Raw genomic sequence first — 19,175 nt, forward strand, 5'->3', positions numbered from 1 at the left:
GATAGATAGATAGATAGATAGATAGATAGATAGATAGATAGATAGATGGACAGATGATAAATTGGAAATAAGTCAAAGGGGAGTCATTAGGATTGAAAGGGATCAGGTAAGGCTTCTTTCAGAAGGTGAGATTTCAGCCAGGAACTGAAGGAAGTCAGGGAAACTAGGAGGTGGAGTTGAGAAAGGAGTGAGTTCCAGGAATAGAGAATAGTAAATAAAAATGAAAGGATACAGGAAATGGATTGCTACGTTCAAGGAGGTCATTGTCACTGGATAGCAGAGTAAGTGGAGAATCCTTGGCTGTAACAAGAATGAAAAGGCAGAAGGGGCAAGATTATGAAGGACTTTAAAAGTCAAACAGAGGACTTTATGTTAGATCCTATTACCAATAGGGAGTCACTGGAACTTACTAAAGTCAGATAGAGGAGGGTGATGAAACCTGAAATTCAGGAGGAAATGTTTGAAAGCTGAGTCTAGGGTGGAAAGGCTGAAGTGGGGAGAGACTTGAGGCAGGCAGACCCACCAGTTGTTAATGCAATGATCCAAGCAGAAGGTGATTCACCAGGGTAGTAGTCATGTCAGAGGAAAGAAGGGTAGAATGGACAACATATTGAATATGGGGGAATGAGAAACAATGAGGAGATGAGAATGAGAGGTAGTAAGCCTGAGTAAGCAGAAAGATGGTTATCTCAATAGTAATAAGGAGGTTAGGAAGAGGTGAGTGTTGTAAAGGAAAAACAATATATTTAGTTTTAGACATGTTGAGTTTGAGATGTCTTAGGCATGCAATTAGAAATTATAGTGGGGGAAGACAAAAGGGTGCTAGAAAGTGAGGAGCATGGAAGGAGACTACATGAAGTGGTAAGGAAGCCTGGACTACACCATGAAAAGGTAAAATGTTTACACATCAGATTAAGGGGAACAAGGGAATAAAATTCAAGTTTTTCATGGAGTGAAGCAGAAGGGCCATGGTGAGGAGGCTGTAGAAAGAGTTGTGGAAGCCTAAGCACTGACAATATAAAGAATTATCTCATTTTTCAGAGGGAGAAACTAAAGAACAGAGAGCTTATTAAGTGACTTGCCTAGGGTCACATTTGTGGTATGTGCGATGAGATTTAAAGCCTCTAACTCTTAGGTCTATGCTGTTGATATAACACAGGGTTACCCCCTTCTTCCCAACATTCCCTCTGCTACCCTATGTCAGAAACCTCTCCTCCCTCTATATCACTCTGTTCAGATTGGTTGTCATCTACCAATCTCATGAGGATGGTAACAATCTTCCTCATTTCTAAAGGAGATCAGCACCCAGATCAAAGTCCTCTCTCTGATCTAACCCTTTCCCTAATCATTAGGAATGTGATGCTCAAATGCCTTGGCCTTACTTTCAACACCCATAACTTAGAACTCTCCTCTTCCTCAGTCACCATAGATCTCAGTATGACTTAAAACTGTTCCATTTTCTCAACTCTGAAATCTCACTGAAAATAATCTCTTATCCTTCCATCTCTCACAATTTCATGATTCTTAACTCTACTCTTCATTATTTCGAATTCCATCCCCTCTACCCCACTCTGTTTTCCTAGTCCATTGTCCCTATTTTACCCTTCATAGTCTCAAATCTATAATTAACCATTTCAGTTATGTGCTGTCACTCGACACCTTGTCCTTCCACCATTCATGCTTTGATGATCCTCAATGCTGGACCACTGCCTTCTGTATCTCAGACTTCTTGCATAATCCTCAATAGAGTTAGGAAACTGTCTTGCCACCATTCACAACAAATTCATGTTACCTAATGTCAACAGGACTTTTGCTACTATAAAGCAGTTAATTTATTCATCACTGATTGAATATCACACTCTACATAAGAGTGTTCTAAAACTTGCTCTTTTTCTTCAAACCCGAAGTAGCATCGCAACACCCTTACTTAGTAGTTGACCCTTATTTACTTCCATCTTGGGCTCTTTCCTTTACCTAGTTCTATGATCAAGCTTCTCTAATGTATCTCCCACACTCCTTTACTCTGGGTTCATAGAATAACTTAGCCCTCTTCTTTTCCAGGGTCAACTGCTCTACTTATGCCCTTTATCCCATTCCCTTCCCTCTCCCACAAGAGTATGCCCCTTCTCTCTCTCTCTCTCTCTCTCTTCTCTCTCTTCTCTCTCTCTCATATATATGTACAATATGCATATTTTATATATATATATATTTCTTTACTTACTCCTTTCTTCCTGCCTAAGTCTCCCCCATTTGTAAAGGACCTTCATTTCACTGTACTATCCCCTAAAACTATCACATGGGGATTATAGATTTGAACATGGAAAACATCTCCAAGCCTATCTTATCCGATACCTTCATTTAGTATTTGAGAAAAGTGAGATTCAAAGAAGTTAAGAGGTCAAGTCCAAGGTTATACATAGCATATCCAGGATTTGAACCAGGGCTTCTGATTTTAAATCCAAGACTTTTCCCACTGTATGATATTCATCCTATAGATAAACCTATATAGAGAGATAGATATTTGTTATTAATGATTAATGACAGGTATATTTTCCTTTTCACCATCATATATGATAATATTGTGAAGCAACGATCTCACACCCACCTACATTTCTGGACTAATTTCATATTACTCTCCTCCAGGTTTGCCATAGTCCAGACATCTCCTGTTTCTTCTTTCCCTTCATGCTTCTGCTTCAGAATCTTTAGTTTCTTGATCCCTCCTCCTTGCTTGTCTTCAATATCTCCTCAAATTATCACATGTTTACTTTTCTCTGTGTGTGCATGTTTTATTCCTCAATAGAATCTAAGTTCCTTGAGTACAAAGACTGCTTTTCATCTTTGTCATTGTATTTCCAATGACTAGTGTAATGTCTTATATAAAGTACATCTTTAATAAAAGCATCATGGATAGATTTGAACTAAGTTGAAGATAAGAAAGGATGCATGGGTTTCACCAGACTGTTGAAGGGGTCCATCACACAAACACACATACACACACACACACACACACAAACACACACATGCACAGTTAAGAGCCCATGGTCTAAGATAAAAGAATGGCTTGGAAGCAGAAGGAGAGGTTTTAGAAAATAAGGCTCTATGGTCTACATTTCAGAATCTTCTCTTGATGTAAGCAAGTAGACATGTTGCATGACTTGCCACTTCCAGAACTCACAGCTAGTCATTATTGTCTTCTGTCTAATTTTTCACTAAATTATCACAAGTAGAATCTGCTACTTTTTCAGCTCTCACACTTATAAAAAACCAGGAGATTTTTTTTTTATCACATCTCACTTTGGGGAAAGGGGGTATGTGGCAGATTGCATGAGTATTTTTGAAGAAAACAAGAAACTGTATTGCAGGGTTTCTTTAACCAGGAGTCCATAAGGGATGGGGGGAGAGGGGATTATAGATAGATTTCTGAGGGTCCATTAACTTGGAGGAAGAAAAAAACTTACCATCTATTTTTCCCACTAATTTCTATTTGAAATTTGACACTTCTTTCAACTATGAATGTGGGCAATGAAGCATTATTTTTAAAAGTTGTCCATAGGTTTTACCAAAGGGGTACATGACAAAAAAAACAAAACAAAAAACTCTGCTTTATTGGTTTTGTCCTCATTGGAATACATGAGGTGAACAACAGGTTAATCTTCACAGAGGAAGTCTAATTCATAGCTGCCTGGCTAACCTTGAAGGCTGGCTCCATCTTCCTGTGAAAAGCTGAGGCCCCACTGTTAGGATTAAAGTGGAAAAGACAGAGAATGCTATGTTACTCCCTTAGGTGATAATGTGGACCACAAGAAAGCTCATTTGAAAGACAAAAGGGAGGGAATATAACCCAGTCAAAGCATGTGGACTCCCCAGGACATGTTTGGTCTAAAGATAGCCTCAATCCTAATCAATTCAATGGACCTACACTGTATGGGGTGGCTTCTCGGTTCACACTAAATCACTCTTTGTATCATTTTTTTTTTAATTTTGGCAAAAGCATGGAAGCAGATTCTATTGGAAGGCCCTTAATGCCTTATGGCACAGCATAGAACAGAGCAGTGAGCCTAGGAGAAAATGGCAGCAGTGTGTTTTCTTGGACACTCTTCCCATTAAGATGATTCCAAATCATCCTCAGATTGCACTGATGGTTGCTATGGGATACAGAATGAAGAAATCTCTTATTCCCAATAGCAGTCTTCATGAAGTCAGGCATGACTATCAGTCATGATAACCCATTGGTGTTGGAGCTGTGAATTGTTATTGTGAGTTTGAACCGTGAGAGAAAACTCTTTGTACACTATGACCCAATGATCTTTCTACTGTGACATATGTCCCAAAGTGATCACAGTCAAAAAAGAAGTTTCATATATACTAAAATATTCAGAAGAGTGCTTTCTGTAGTGGCAAAAAACAAAACTGAAAAACCAGGAGTAGAGTGAGAGCCTGTCAGTTGTTCACTTCAGTGGGCTAAACAAACTGTGATATACAAATATAGAGGTATATATTATACCATTGAAAATTATGAGTATTGGGAAATCAGATAAACTTGGGAAGATTTATATGAATGGATGCAAAGTTAGCAGATGAGCTAGAAACACAATGTATACAATGATTATAATAGTATAAATAAAACCAGCATGAAAGCATCAGAATTTGATGATATAAACATTTTGGCAAAGAGGGGTTTTTCATCAGAGATTACCTCCACTTACCCTGTATATGTCCACTGTATGCATAGTATATTTCATATTGTCTCCTTCGTTAGAATGCAGTCTACTTGAGGTTAGGTCCTTCTTTGTATCCCCAGAGTTTAATAAAGTGCATAACACATAAGAAGTGAAAAAAAAAAAGAGAATTGAATGATTTGTTGCTGTTTAACTTTTCATAGCATGAAATAGCACTGAGACTTTGGGAACATTCTATATGTGTATGTATATACATATATATGCATAAATATTTATGTATGTATGCAAATATCTTTAAATAACTATAGCAGAAGTTCCATTTCTCATATAATCCCCTTTCTTCTTCATTTTCATATTGAAATATTTGTTTTTACTGATGACTAACCTCAATAAAAAAGAAAATTTAATAAAAGTTAAAAAGCCATCAGAATTCAGAATATAAATAATGTCTTATTTTAGTTCTAGTTACACTGATGAATAAACACATAATTTCCTTGTCTTATTAGAGGGTAGGTGTGGATTTGGGGCATATGCCATCAGTTGAAGTCAATGTCAGTTTGTTTTACTTAAGTGTCTAATGGATGAAGGGTGTCAGAGAAAAAAAAGGATCAAGAAAATATTGAGGGGAAAAAAGCGAAATCAGATTAAAAAAAAAAAAACTCTATACAGTCATTAAGAATTGGTGCACAGAATGGAAGGGCTTGGAAGTGGGGCAAGAGTCATAGAGTTATAAAATAGAAAGTAACATTTGGAAGAAACCTGCTTGGGATCATCTTTTTTTTTAATTTAACAGAGAAGACCAAAGCTCAGAGAGGTCAAATGTCTTGATCAAAGCCATACAGCTAATTACTAGGAGAGCTTAGATTCAGGCTTAAATCTGACTCAAAGTTCACCGACTCAAAGCCCAGTATACCAATTTGCCCTGTCAGGAACTGGCTGCCAAAAGGATCATATCTTTTCTATTGTATCTTGTAAATGTCAACTCTTCGAGATTTTGCAAATAAAATATGTAGTCATGAAACACACACATGCAAGTGTTTCATATTTTCAGATTAAAAAATAAAATGTGTGCCTGGCATTCTTAGCTTACCCTCTTGGGCTATTCTTAGGAGTCACTGGAGCTGTCCAAAGAGAGAAAGTTAATTATCCAGTAGGGGATGGATCTTTCTTGCCCTGTAGTTGTTATATATGCCAGGAGTGTTGACATATCAAACTTAGGAGCTTTGGTTAACCCACTTGGGAGTACAATGCTCCTGTCACATCAGATGAAGAAGTAAGCATGTGATAGGCCAATAGGTTTCATAGTCTTCCTTTTGCCAAAAAAAGACTCAGACACAATGTTTATTTGGAATAACATTTTTGCCTGGGCTAGTGGAAGATGGATGAACTGAAACCAACTTTGGTTTGTAGTTAATGGCCCAAATCAATCACTGCAAAAGGCCACTGCATTAGCTCAAGTATAGGCATGACCTGACCGTGTTCGGGCAACGTGCTAGCTGATAGCTTTATGTTTGCTGATGTGTTTATTTTAATCATAAATAAGCTTTAATAAATTGCCTTGATGGTGACGGGATTACCAATATGTGTTTATTAGTGCAGTGACATAGAAGCAATTAATTTTACAGGGTAATTAAAGAAAATTTTAACCCCTTGAAAGAAAACCTACAAGTCATCAAATTAAAGTGGGTAGTATGTGGGAAAGAAAGAGATTAACAAACAAGTACTTGCATTACTTGCCAGATTTAAAAAGAAGGCTGATTACTACCTCTCTGAATTCCAGTGAACACGCTGAAACTCAATTAAGGCCCACACTGAAGGCAGAGTGAGGGTATTGGAGGTCCTCCAAGTACATTCATAGCTCTGCAAGGTTTCTGTGTGCAAAGATCTTCTTTTGTTCTTCTCTGTGCTGAAGGTAGGTAAAAAAGAAGCTTCATTAATGTGGAATTAGCAGAAATCAACTTGGCATTAGTTGTCTCCTTGGCCTTTGGGGCCCTGAGACTATTTTTCTGAGCTGTGAGCAGGGCCCAAGTGGATATAATAGTTGAAGTAGATCTTTGCTCTCGCTGAGGTTACTAGAATGGCCTTTCTACCATTTTTACATTATATGTAAGGGACATATTAGAAGACTAATGATTTTCTGACCTTTGTGGAAAATTCTGTCTCTCTGGTTTTTAAATACAGTCCCATTTCCTAAGAGACAGAGTCAAAGTGATGTTAAGAAAGATTACTGCAAGCATTGTCAAAGAAACCTTTGTCTTCTTGCCTCCTTATTCCCTTGATCTCCTTCAGTAAATTTCTATTTTTTTATTCTGGGTGATAGTTTGTTGTATTTATTTTCTTTTTTTCCTGAAAATGAAAATAACGCATATAAAAACTGGAACAAAAGCCAGATTTGCTCTTTAAGTAATTGATGGGACCTAAAGGAGCTATGATTATTGACTATTTAATGACTAGTTAGGTCATTTCAAACATAAATTTGTGTTACCTCAAATAATTTAACATTAATATTCTCAAAACTACATATATGTATATATGTGTATAGATGTGTGTATAAACACATGCAATATAGAAATGAAAAAAATATTCTAAAATTTAAAAGATAGATCTTATCCTATTTTCTAAAAGAGAAGAAAAAGAAAACAAATGGAAAAAATAGCACAGAAAAATGAAAAGAATAATGGACTTGAAATTAAATGCCCATTTTTCTACTTACAAGTTGTGCAACCTTTACAAATCATTTAACTTTTGGGGGCCTTAGTTTCCCATCTATAAAATCAAGGATGTTAGAATAGATGACCACTGTGATCCTATGATTTAAGATTCTCTGATCTCTGGGGTGAAAAAAAGAATCAAAGGTTAACTTGAGAAAATTCCCACTATTATTGTAATATAAAGTCTTCTCTAATACATTAGTGACCCTTGCATACTCTTTATGTGTATATACATATTGTGGCAAATTATATAAATAATTAAAAAGTGTTTCAAAAATACTAAAATGCTGTTTTGAAACATTGTCAGGGGGCATCTAGATGGTGCAGTGAATAGAGCACCGGCGGACCATAGTTCAAATCTGGCCTCAGACACTTAACACAAAAACTAGCCGTGTGACCTTGGGCAAGTCACTTACCCCCATATTACCCTCCAAGAAAAGCAAAAAAAAAAAACAATACCTCATCAGTATCCTGAAACTGGCACCTAATAACCAAGCACTTAGTTCCCTTTATTTTTGTGAGAAGGTTGGCGATTTTATTTTTCAACTCTAAATTGCAAAGCATACACCCACATAATATTATATATAATTATATAATATACAGATGTTTATATATATTACATCTATATATAACATATAGATGTAATATAGACATCTATTTTGTCATTGTGAAGTGGCTATTCATAAGCTTATAGAAGATGATCAAATTCTAAATAGCAAAATGTAATAGCTGTACTACATTTTGGCAATATAGAGATTCAGAATATATACCTGGCAGATATATTTTATAATAGAGCTGATCAATTATAGATCTTTTATGTCATCTATGTACATATATATTTATGTAGTCTAATTATATACATTACATATAATAGAAAGTAAATATTCACATGCTCATGTATCTAGAATGGCTGAACTAATTTATAACAGGTGCACATTTGCCAAAATGTTAACTGTATATCTCCAGCTTAGCTTTGATATTATGTCTACCATGAAGAACTGTCATTTCAACCCTAACTTGATTTTCAGGCTCTCCAAATTTTCCAGCAGACCAATAAGGAACTTTGAACATCAAAGCTAGGAAATGATGGCAAATTGCCTACAAAAAAGGCCAAATGTGTCAACAGTCTCCACAACTACCCTAGAAAAACCATGCATTCTATCATGTGCAGTTTGGGTCACTAAAGTGGCTTTGAAGCAAGCATTTGTTTGAACTCAATGGACCAGATTCCATCCTCAAATACTCACGCAATTCCTACTGATGTCCATGACATTCAGATGTCAGATGTTGGTGCTGATTTAAGATAGGCAGAAAATCTAGGCTCATCAAATCTCTCCATATCTCTGAAATTAAATGATGGTTGCTTTTATGAGGGAATAAGAAGGGATTTAGAAGTTGTTTAGACCTGCTTGAGGTCAAAACTCATGCTGCAAGCAAATAACTGGGTGTGAGCGTGGCAAGCAAATTCCATTTCAATAAGACATTCGTCTAAGGACAGAAGTTGGCAAACATACTCAGCAAATGGCCCCTATAGGCCCAGCCATACATTCTCTGCATTCATTATTTACATTTGGTTGTATGTTGTAAATCAAGTAAAAACAACGTTCTGGGCAGTCTTTCCAGCTTATGCTAGATGTCATGGATTGTGAATGTTTGGAAATATGCTGCAAAATACATAGTAGCCATCTGCCTTTGCATGCTTTGTTTGTTTTTGCTTTGGAACGTCAAACTGAAAAAGGAATAAATAAAATAAAACAGCTGTCATGGGAAATTGTGTACCGTATTCATATTTTTCATGCAGACACTCTGTACATTATCACAGATCTAACCAATCTACTTTTATTTTAAAGTGGATAGACAAGTCTATTGAATAGAGCAAGTGACTTGTCTATTGTGGTCTTTCCAATTGATTTTCCAACCTTTGCTCTTACTCTATAAACATAGACTCATAGCCAAAACTATAATAATGAAAAATCAAAAACAGAAAATCCCCAAATTTAAGACTTTATAGTTGGAAGGGACTACAGCATCAATTAATAAACACTTATTAAGTGCCTACTATGTATCAGGCACTTTGTTAAGCACTTGGGGATACAAAAAGAGGCAAAAAAAACCAGCTCCTACCCTCAATGAGCTTACAATCTAATGGGCAAGAAGACAACATGCAAACAAATATATAGAAAGCAAGAGATGTATAAGATAAATAGAAAATAATTAAAAGAGGGAAGGCACTTGAATTAAGAGGGAATAGAAAAGTTTCTCTGAAGAAGGTGAGATTTTATTTGCAATTTAAAGGAAACCAGGGAGTTCAGTGTTAACAGAGGAAGAGAGAAAGCTTTCCAGACCTGGAGGACAGCCAGAGAAAATAAGGTGGAGCCAAGAGATGGAGTGTCTTGTTCATAGAACAACCACGATGCCAAAGTCACTGGATTGAAGAGTATTCATCTAGTCCAAATAATATCTCAAGAAGAACTCCCACTATAACATGTGCAGCAAGTAGTCACTCAGGCTGTTAGAGACGCAAAATAAGTCTATAGAGGGATAACCTGCCACCTTCTAAGGTAACCATTCCCCTTTTGGGTATCTCTAATTCTGAGGAGTTTTTTTTTCTTTTCTCATATCACTATTTTTTTTTTTAAGCAACCAGGGTTAAGTAACTTGCTCAAGGTTACACGGCCAGTTATTTCCGGGTGTGGTGCTGAGTATCTGAGCCCGGATTTGATCCAGGTCATCCCGACACTGGAGCCAGTGCTCTTACTCACTGAGCCACCTGGCCGCCTCTTTCTCATATCACTATTGAATTTGACTTTTGTAATTTCTCCCTATTCCTCCTGGGTGTGCTTTCAGTTTTGACAAAGTAAGTCTCAATTCTCTTCCAGGTGACAGTTACAGTATGGTTACCCAAAATGTTCTCTGTTGTAAACATTTCCAGTTCTATAAACTTTTCTTTATATGGCATGGACTCAGGGCCCTTTGCCATCCTGGTAGCCATTCTCTGGTCCCTCTCCAGCTTACCAATATTTTTCTCTTACACTATGATTCCCAGATAATATTCCAAATGTGTTTGGAGCAAGCCAAAGTACAGAAGAACAATTACATATTAATTCCTGCTTAATGCAGCCTAGGATCTCATTAGTTTTAGGGGATGGGATATTGCTATATCACACTGCTTGGTCATATTAAACTCATAGTTTTCTATCCCTGGATCTTGTTTTCAGACAAATTTAACTCTACTGCCCCATCCTGTACTTGTGAACCTGTCCAATATTTCACATTTGTCCCTATTGAATGTTACCATGTTAGATTCAGCCCAGTCCACTAGCTTTCCAACACTTAAAAAAAATTCTAATCCTGTCATTCAGTTTGTTTGCTATCCCTCTCAACTTTATATCATCTGCAAATTTGGTGCAGGACATCTAGGCTTTTACATAAGACATTGATAAACATCTCAAATGACATCAGGCACAGATCCTTGGCTTATTGTGATGGAGATATTCTTCAGTGCTGACATTGAACAACTAATCTTCAGTTCAGACCATTCAACCAGATCTAAATCCATCTAATTGTTACAATTGTCCAGTCTATATCTCCATTTTCTTTACAAGAATAGATAGCATACCTTTCTAAAATACCTTCCAAAAGTCTAGGCAAACACTTCTCAGCCATCTCCACACTACTACACACCTCCACTCCAGTCATTATTCCCTTGACCTATCCACAGGAACTTTGGACTCACTCCCTGGAACAACCATAGCCTCACTGTAGATGAACTTTCACGTCATCTTGCCCAGAACCAGGCTCCCAAGACACTTCTTGCTTAGCCTCTTACCTCTCTTTTCCTACTCTCTTCTCTCTTTCAAACTCTCCTTTATGTTTTGTCTTCCCCATTAGAATGTCAACTGCTTGAGAACAAGAAGGGTCTTGTATATTTATATTTGTTTCCCTAGAGCTTAGAACAGGGCAAAGGACATAGGAAGTGCTAAATAAATGCTTTCTTTATGTAACTAAACAATATCTACAGTCTTCCCTTGCTCTGCTATTAGAGCATTTCCATCAGAAAAGGAACTAATGTTAATATTGCATGAATTATTCTTGATGAAGCCTTGTCAGTTCTTCATAATCACTTTTTTCCTTCCCCAGATACTCATGAACAATCTCTTTAATGATCTATTCCAGAATTTTCTCAGGAATTTAAGTGAAATTCATTGGTTTCTTCTTTGAAAATTGTTCCTTTTTTCTTTCTCTCTTCCTTTCTTCTTCTTTCTTTCTAACCCTGGTTTTGTCCTATGGTGCTTCTGTTCTCTTTCATCACTGGTAGATGTTCAGCAATCTCATTGACCAGTTTTTCTGGACCAAGAGCATAGTTCATCTGGGCCAGGAGACTTGAGTTCATCAAAGGAAGTTGAGGGCATGCTTACAGTCTCCCTACTTACCAAATGGCTTGGTGACTTTTTTTCTGTCATGTTCAGCAAAAAGGAAAGTTTCTAAAGAAAAAAAAAGACAGTAAACAGAAACAAAAATTAAATAGCTCAATCTTCTCTATTTTGTATTGATCTTTATCTTGTCCATATAAAAAATCTTATCCATTTTTTTGATCCTCCTCTTTCCTTAATATAGCTAAAATGTGCAGTATCTTGGAATTGTTTTCCTATTGGAATACATGTATTTAAGATTTTAATTGATCACTGAGAATAGGATCATAAATTAAGTCAATAAGCATTTAATAAGGACCTACTAGGTACCCTAATATGGGTAGCTAAGTGGAGCAGTAGATAGAGTTCTGGGACTGAAGTCAGTAAGATTCATCTTCTTGTGTTCAAATCTGTCCTCAGACACTCCATAGCTGTGTGATACTGGGTAAACCACCTAACCATGTTTGCCTCAGTTTCTTTTATATAAAAATTATCTGGACAAAGAAATGACAAACCAACCCAGTATCTTTGCCAAGAAAGACCCAAATAAGATCATGAAGAGTCAGATATGATTGAAATGACTGAACAACAAGAGAAAAATAGGCCAAACATTATAGTAAGCATTACGGATTCACAGAAAAACATAAATGTGTGCCTGCCCTCAGAGAATCCACACTCTAATGGGAGAGACAACACATAAAAGATTAGGTGCAACAAGATAAAATGAAGATAATCTATAATAGGGAAGGAACTATCATTAAAGGTAATTATAAAAGACTAATTGCAGAATATGGAGCTTTGGTTGATTCATGAAGGAAGTGAGCGAAACCAGTAGGCAGAAATTAAAAGGGAGATAATTCCATGAAGGACAGCTAGTGAAAATAAATCCAGGGAATAGTTCATCTTCTACAAATTGATCATTTTATAGGTGAGGAAATTGAGGTCCACAGATATTAACTAACTTGGCCACAGTCACTCAGGTAACATAATTTATCAGTAATTTGAATTCCTATGCTAAGTTCATTTTTAAATTCAAATCACAGTATTCTGCAACCAATGAACAGAGAGTTCTTGACTGAGAATGGCAGCACCAAACCCATAATTGGTAACTAATGAGTGTGTGTTTTAAATTCATGAAAATACAAAATAAAATGATAAATGCATTCTTGACTTGTCCTGCAATGTGATGTCTTTATATGAGTGTATATATTTATATATATATATGATATCATGTAGACAGATGAATCTTTCCATTCTACTGGCTCTATATTCTTTGTGTCTTTGTGCTTGATCAAATGACTGTCTTGATTGCTTCTTTCTGGATTCAGCTTTTTCCATCCAGCAACAGAAAAAGACAAAATCAAATCTCAAACATAAAGACATTAAAATATGTGACTGCCTTCACATCTGGCTTTAGCTTTCATGGAGAAACATAAGAATATGAACTCTGATACCCACTAAACAAACAAGTAGTCAATTGAAGTACATATTTAAAACAAATATTGGGGTTTGAGGGCTTTTGGAGGCCTCCCTCCACCCTAGTCTGTACTCAGAAAATCCCAACTTTCCCATTGATCTCAGGGAGAGGCTTTTCACAGATTCAAGTTTCCAGATGTGGCTGTAAAATGGTATGTGCTTCTCCAGACAGCTAACTCATCTCCTTTTTCTCAGCATAAATATGTCATTCAAAAGAATGATCATCCATCGCTAACCCCTGACAATGATGGGAAAGAAGAAAGAAAAATAAAAATCAAGAAACAGCAACTTTAAGGGCAATAAAAATAAAATTTTGGTGACCAACAAATGTATTGATTATGTAAGACTGCTTATTGGGCTCCCTCGTTTGCAAAGTATTTGTTCTATCCTTTAATTTGTGTTGAAATCTCTCAATGAGGAACTTGGTCTACCACTGGAAATTCTAATCTGCTCTCCAGTTTAAAATCTGGATGAATTGTCTGGGGACACTGAGAGATTGACAGACTTGTTCAGGGTCACATAATCAGTATGTATAAGAGGTAAACTTAAATCCAGACCTTCTTGAGTCTCTATCCACTACCCCACAATGTCAAATGGTGTACTTTTAAGAGTGCAATTATTTTGCATACATTATCTCATGAAAGATTTGGCTCTAAGCATATGGGTACTACACATATCATTCCCATTTTCTATGAGGCTTAATGAGATGAGATGACTTCCCTAGGGTCACACAACTAGTAAGTCTCAGAAGCAGGATTTGACCAACAGCTTCCTGATTCCAAGTTCACCACATGATTGTGTCTCTGCCCCTTAATATATATGTGACTTTGGACTAAATATTTAACCTTTCTGGAATTAGTTACCTCAGATATCAATTGAACTAAATGGCCCCTAAGTTCCATCCTAACTCTCAGTTTATGTTCTAATGTTCTCCCCCACCCCATTTTCCATGAAATGAGCCAGACTTTTCCTTTGCCAATTCATTGGTTCTACTGGCATTCTAGAGTCATGAAACTAATATGGGAAATAAAAGATTATTACCCAAAGACTGATTCTACTGTATCTTTACACTTTCATATATTTTTTCATTCAAAAGTAGAGTGAAATGTATTCTCATATGACTATGTTAAAGATTTTGAAATGAAATTGAAGTGGGAAAATTCAAAAGCTAAGTAAACAAGTGATCTACAATAAAGTCACACTTCAAGATTATGTTTCACCATAATCCACCCTTGTTGTAAATTCTGATAGAACTCAGTCCGAGCCAGGCATGGTTGGTTTCTGCAAAACCGCCTGCAGGATTTTTCTAACACTTACTCCATAAAGTATGTATAGACATAATCTGTAAATAGTATATATTGTAAAATGTTCTCTTACCCATAATTAATGTTCATTTCTCTAGGACACTAACCATCCTTGTACAGTTATACATTTCTATTACTAAACAGAGTTAACGTGTCATACTTGATTGATTACATACCCCAACAACTTCAGAATATACTGTCCTCCCAATCAGTAATATCATCAGGTCAGCTCATGAGAATGATGAAAAATAATAATTATAAAAAAAGAAAACCAATATGGGATAAGCCTAGACTGAATTACCAACTAAAAATATAACAACCACTTGACTTACTGGTCCTTTTCTGCTCACCAGCTCCTCACTCCTTCTTTCTCCAAAGAGCTCCTATGAATTATCCTCAACAGATTAATGTACTGACCTTTGGTCCCTGGAAACCTGAAGCTGAATTACAGCTGCACAGCCTTCAAGTAGCTGGTTTTTGAGCTCTCAGCTAAAAGCTGAGGTGTAAAACCTTGAGATGCCTGAACTTGAACTTCTAAGAAAAAAGAAAATTTTACAAAAGACTTTGCAATGCTGCTTTCCACACAAGACCTTAAACAGAACTGCTTTCTGGGGATTTGGCATGGGGGCTGGGGAGAGTTGGAACATCATTTAGGTTCATTTGAAGCCATGAGCCATCAGTGGAAATTACTTCTTAAAAATCTTACTATTACCCCTTGCCCCAAGCAGGGTTGATCATAAGTCAAATTATAAAGTAGGCAAAATTTGTCTTTGGGCCCCTTCCACCTCTGGAAGTATTCTGAAAGGAAGTTCAAGAATCAAAAGGGAGAAAAGAGTCCAGGCAAAGAATGACTGTGGGAGGAGGAAGATTAGGGAAGAAGAAAAACAGGAAGAAGTGATGAGTGGGAGTAAAAGAAAGGAATAGGACATGATGGGGAGCAGAGAAAAAAAGAATGCTATGTTTGAAGAAATGAATGAATCTGGTAGGAATTTCCTAGATTCATCAACTCTTTAGAATATCTCACCTTTTGTATTGCTTCCCCCACCTACTGTTCAAAGTAGGTTTCCCTGTATTCCATTCTTAGCAGGTATCTCTCACTGAGGCAAGAATTGCTATCACTCACTGAGTTGCTTACATTTTAAGAGACCTCTTAAAGAACAAAATCCCAAATAAATAGACTTCTAATAGAGGAACTAATACTAGATCTAGCGGAGAGATATTTGGAGAGAGTTTGGAAGTATGGTGTGGTGAAACAAGTGGGTTTAAATCTTTATGAGGTTACTGCCTATGTGAGCCTGGGACAGACACTCTCTGGGATTCAATTTCCTGGCCTATAAGCTGGGGGTGGGGAGAAGTAGAGAAAGGAGAAAGGGAGATTTGACTATGGTTTCCATGAAAGTGTCAGCCACCTACATTAGTTAGTAGAGAGGTTATTGCCCCTCTATCAGGTTTTTTTTTTAAGTTTCTTATAGTTATTTTGAAGTCACTAAACAGTGTTCAGTGATCAACTTTTTTCCCTTTGCAATATTTCTCATTAATATTATCAATAGTGTTATTAGGTAACAATAACTAGATAACTTTGAAAACGAATTCAGGTCTCTAAGGGCCCAGCTAGAATATTTGAGTGAGAGCATCAAAGAGTATGCCAGTGGTAAAAAATCTATTTACAATAATAAGGAAATAGCTTTTCAGACATATTATAAAGAATTGTCGCTTAGGAACCATAAAAATTGGGCTTAAATTCTAACTTTTCCAATTCACCCTGGTGATAGGAGAATGCCAAAGACAAATTTTACGCATATTACTCTCTTGAACAAGTCATTTATCTTAATTCTCTAAGTCACAGTTTCCCTTTTTTAAGATGAGTGAACTAGAGCAAACTCCTAAGGTTCCTTTTAACTCTCAGTCCTCTTACTCTGTGAAGGTCCTTTACTAGTCTAATAAGAGGGGTGGCTAGGTGGTGCAGTGAATAGAGCACCAGCCCTGGAGTCAGGAGGACCGGGAGTTCAAATCTAACCTCACACACTTAACACTTACTAGGTGTGACTTTAGGCAAGTCACTTAACACCAAATGCCCAAAATGAACTGAGTGCCTGGAAATTTACGCCTGATAGCCAAACAGGCAAAAAGTTAATGGCGAAATGTCAAATGCTTATTCAGGAGAATCAAGAGCTTGGAAAGCAACTGTCCCAGGGAGGTATTGCACAACTTGAAGCCCCTCAAAAAAAAAGCAAAAATAAAGTCTAATAAGCAACATTTTTTTCTGATTTATAATCTGAAATATTGTCCAAACACATTATTTTATAAATGAGAAACTGAGGTCCAGGAGGAAGCTGAAGTCTAAGGTCACACAGCAAACAGTTGAGCCAGAATTCAAACCCATGTGAGTGTTCTTTCACTGTGCTATGATGCTTCATTATTTAAAGGATTTATCAGTACTTCCCCCAAATCTGTGAATAAAACAGCATTCTCTATATTTTCTCTCTACTCTGTTATGATTCCTATGGAATAGTCGAGCTGCCTGAGATAAAAAGGTCAGATTTCTTTCTTAGGTGTACATATGTGATTCCCATTCACTTCCAACTCTGTCAGAATTTGGCATAGCAGCTGGAAGAAGTGACTGATTAAAATCCAATATTTACTCTTAATGTGAAGCTTACGTAAGAAGTAGATAAGTGACTGAGAAAGAAACTTACATTTCTCTTCTTTAAAATGGACACTTCAATAAACACAAAAAACAGATTCCTCGTGAAAGGGAAATAATTGTGAACAGGCATGATAGTCTTCAGAGAGCAGCAGCCCAGAAATCTTTACATAAGTTGACACTGATAGGAAAAATGAGTCTGCTTTACATCAATTCAACATACACAACCTTCAAATTAACTTTCTTTATTTAAAAAAAAATTAAGGAGGAAAGTTTTTCTTAAAGTAAAGCCCCAATCAGGTAGGCTTTGTCATGAAGATCCATCTGTGAAGTTACAATATTGACTCTTTACTTTTTAATAGCTTATTAAAGCAACCAATGTCCCACATAGCTGGTATAAGTAAATTTAAAAAATTGGGGCAAGCCGCCTCATTTCTCTGTTACTCAATTGTCTTCTCTATTAAATGAGAGTTTGGGGCTAGACGATCTGTAAGCCCTCTTTTACTTCTAAAATTCTGGTACTAGTCAATACATTAATATTTCCTAGAAAATCTTCATCTGTAATCTTGTATCTTCAGCTACACTTATACCCATGTCTATCTATGCCTACCTACATTTTTATCTGTGTCTGTGTCACGCATCTCTTCTATATTGGTATCTACAGGCCCAGGCCCACTCTGATCATCACAGAAGTTTTGATCTGTTCCATTTTCTAACTTAGACTGATTCACTCCTTCAACAACCCCATTTCTCAGGTCTCATATTGAGACCAGATTTAGAGTGGAAATCCAATCCCATATCCTTCTATAGCTCAAGAGGTCTACCAAACTCAGCCTTCCTAGTACCAGGGCTAATATGGGTGTACCACCATGCCTGACTACACAGTAAAAAGTAATGGGTAATTCCTCTCCCTTTTTTGAACACCTGAAGGACTACCATTGTGGAATGTTATGTGTATCATCTGAGACAGGCGACATATTGATTAGTTTATTGATTTTTTTAAATCTTTTGTGATAATGGCTGTTTTTCTGTGTAGAGTGGTAAAGAGGCAATATATTCAGAAACGATAGTGATGATAAAAACCAAAGATAACAAAAAGAATACAAGCAATATATACCATTGCCCACAAAGTCCTATACCAAAACCTGGGTACCCTGGGTTCTCAAAAGTTTCACCAATATAGTGCAAATTCTGGCAGGTTCTACCAAGAAGGAAAGGTTTCAGACACATTACACATTGTTTCACCCAAAAATACATCTGAAGCGAACAGATCTCTTCCTGCAACAACCTTTTCTCATCAACAACAATAATTATGCAATCATCCCAACTGGATTCATAGAATCACATATTTAGATTTTAAAAAGACCTTGAAGGCCCTCACATAAGTCAGTCAGCCAACGAGCATCCAACTTTTCATTTCACAGATAAGGATGCTGTAGCCCAAAGAGGCTACAGACCAACCTAAAGTCCCCAAGGTGGTGGGATAGTATTGGGATGAAAATCTGAGTCATCAGACTCTAAGGCCACCACTCTCTCTACTAGGCCACCTCATTACCTGATGTTGCTTAAGAAGGTAAAGTGGTGGAAAACAGATGAACCTGACTAAAGGGGGGAGGATGGAGATTCCTGTTAGGAGTAATACTATTTAAAAGGCACTCAGAAATCAGTTTTATCTTAAAGAGTGGAATATTCCAAAAGGATCTTCCAAAGGATTCTTCCATTTGCAAAAGAATGGAAACAATATAATTTTAAAATGTGACTGAGATAATAGCAACTATTGACCCATAGGTCTCGTTTCTCATCTGTCAGTCAAAAGGCATTGGTTAAACTCCAACTATGTGACAGACATCTTCTGCTAAACACAAAAGACTTTCCCTGCCCTCTAGGAACATCCAATTGAATAACCTCTATAAAGATTTGTCGCGGATAATCTATGCAACTATTAA

The 19,175-nt window shown here is 36.7% G+C and overlaps 1 long non-coding RNA gene across 4 annotated transcripts in view; it reads right to left on the reverse strand.

Annotated features, from left to right (window-relative positions):
- The window catches only part of LOC138166782 (uncharacterized), a 19,919-nt gene extending 4,741 nt beyond the window's left edge, over positions 1 to 15,178 (reverse strand). Inside the window, exons 1-7 of one of the 4 annotated variants that reach the window (XR_011169738.1) lie at positions 14,918 to 15,178; positions 14,762 to 14,814; positions 11,827 to 11,877; positions 8,641 to 8,736; positions 6,448 to 6,588; positions 4,710 to 4,790; positions 3,587 to 3,737 (exon numbers count right to left, since the gene is read on the reverse strand). This is a non-coding gene — a long non-coding RNA (uncharacterized lncRNA). The other 3 variants (XR_011169732.1, XR_011169733.1, XR_011169736.1) reach the window with 3 other exon arrangements.
- Positions 15,179 to 19,175: the final 3,997 nt, after the last annotated feature.

The sequence above is a fragment of the Petaurus breviceps genome, unplaced genomic scaffold (genome assembly GCF_028583685.1).
Source record: "Petaurus breviceps papuanus isolate PSGF00001 unplaced genomic scaffold, PetGlider_PUasm1.0 126, whole genome shotgun sequence".
In the NCBI taxonomy this organism is placed as follows: Eukaryota; Metazoa; Chordata; class Mammalia; order Diprotodontia; family Petauridae; genus Petaurus; species Petaurus breviceps.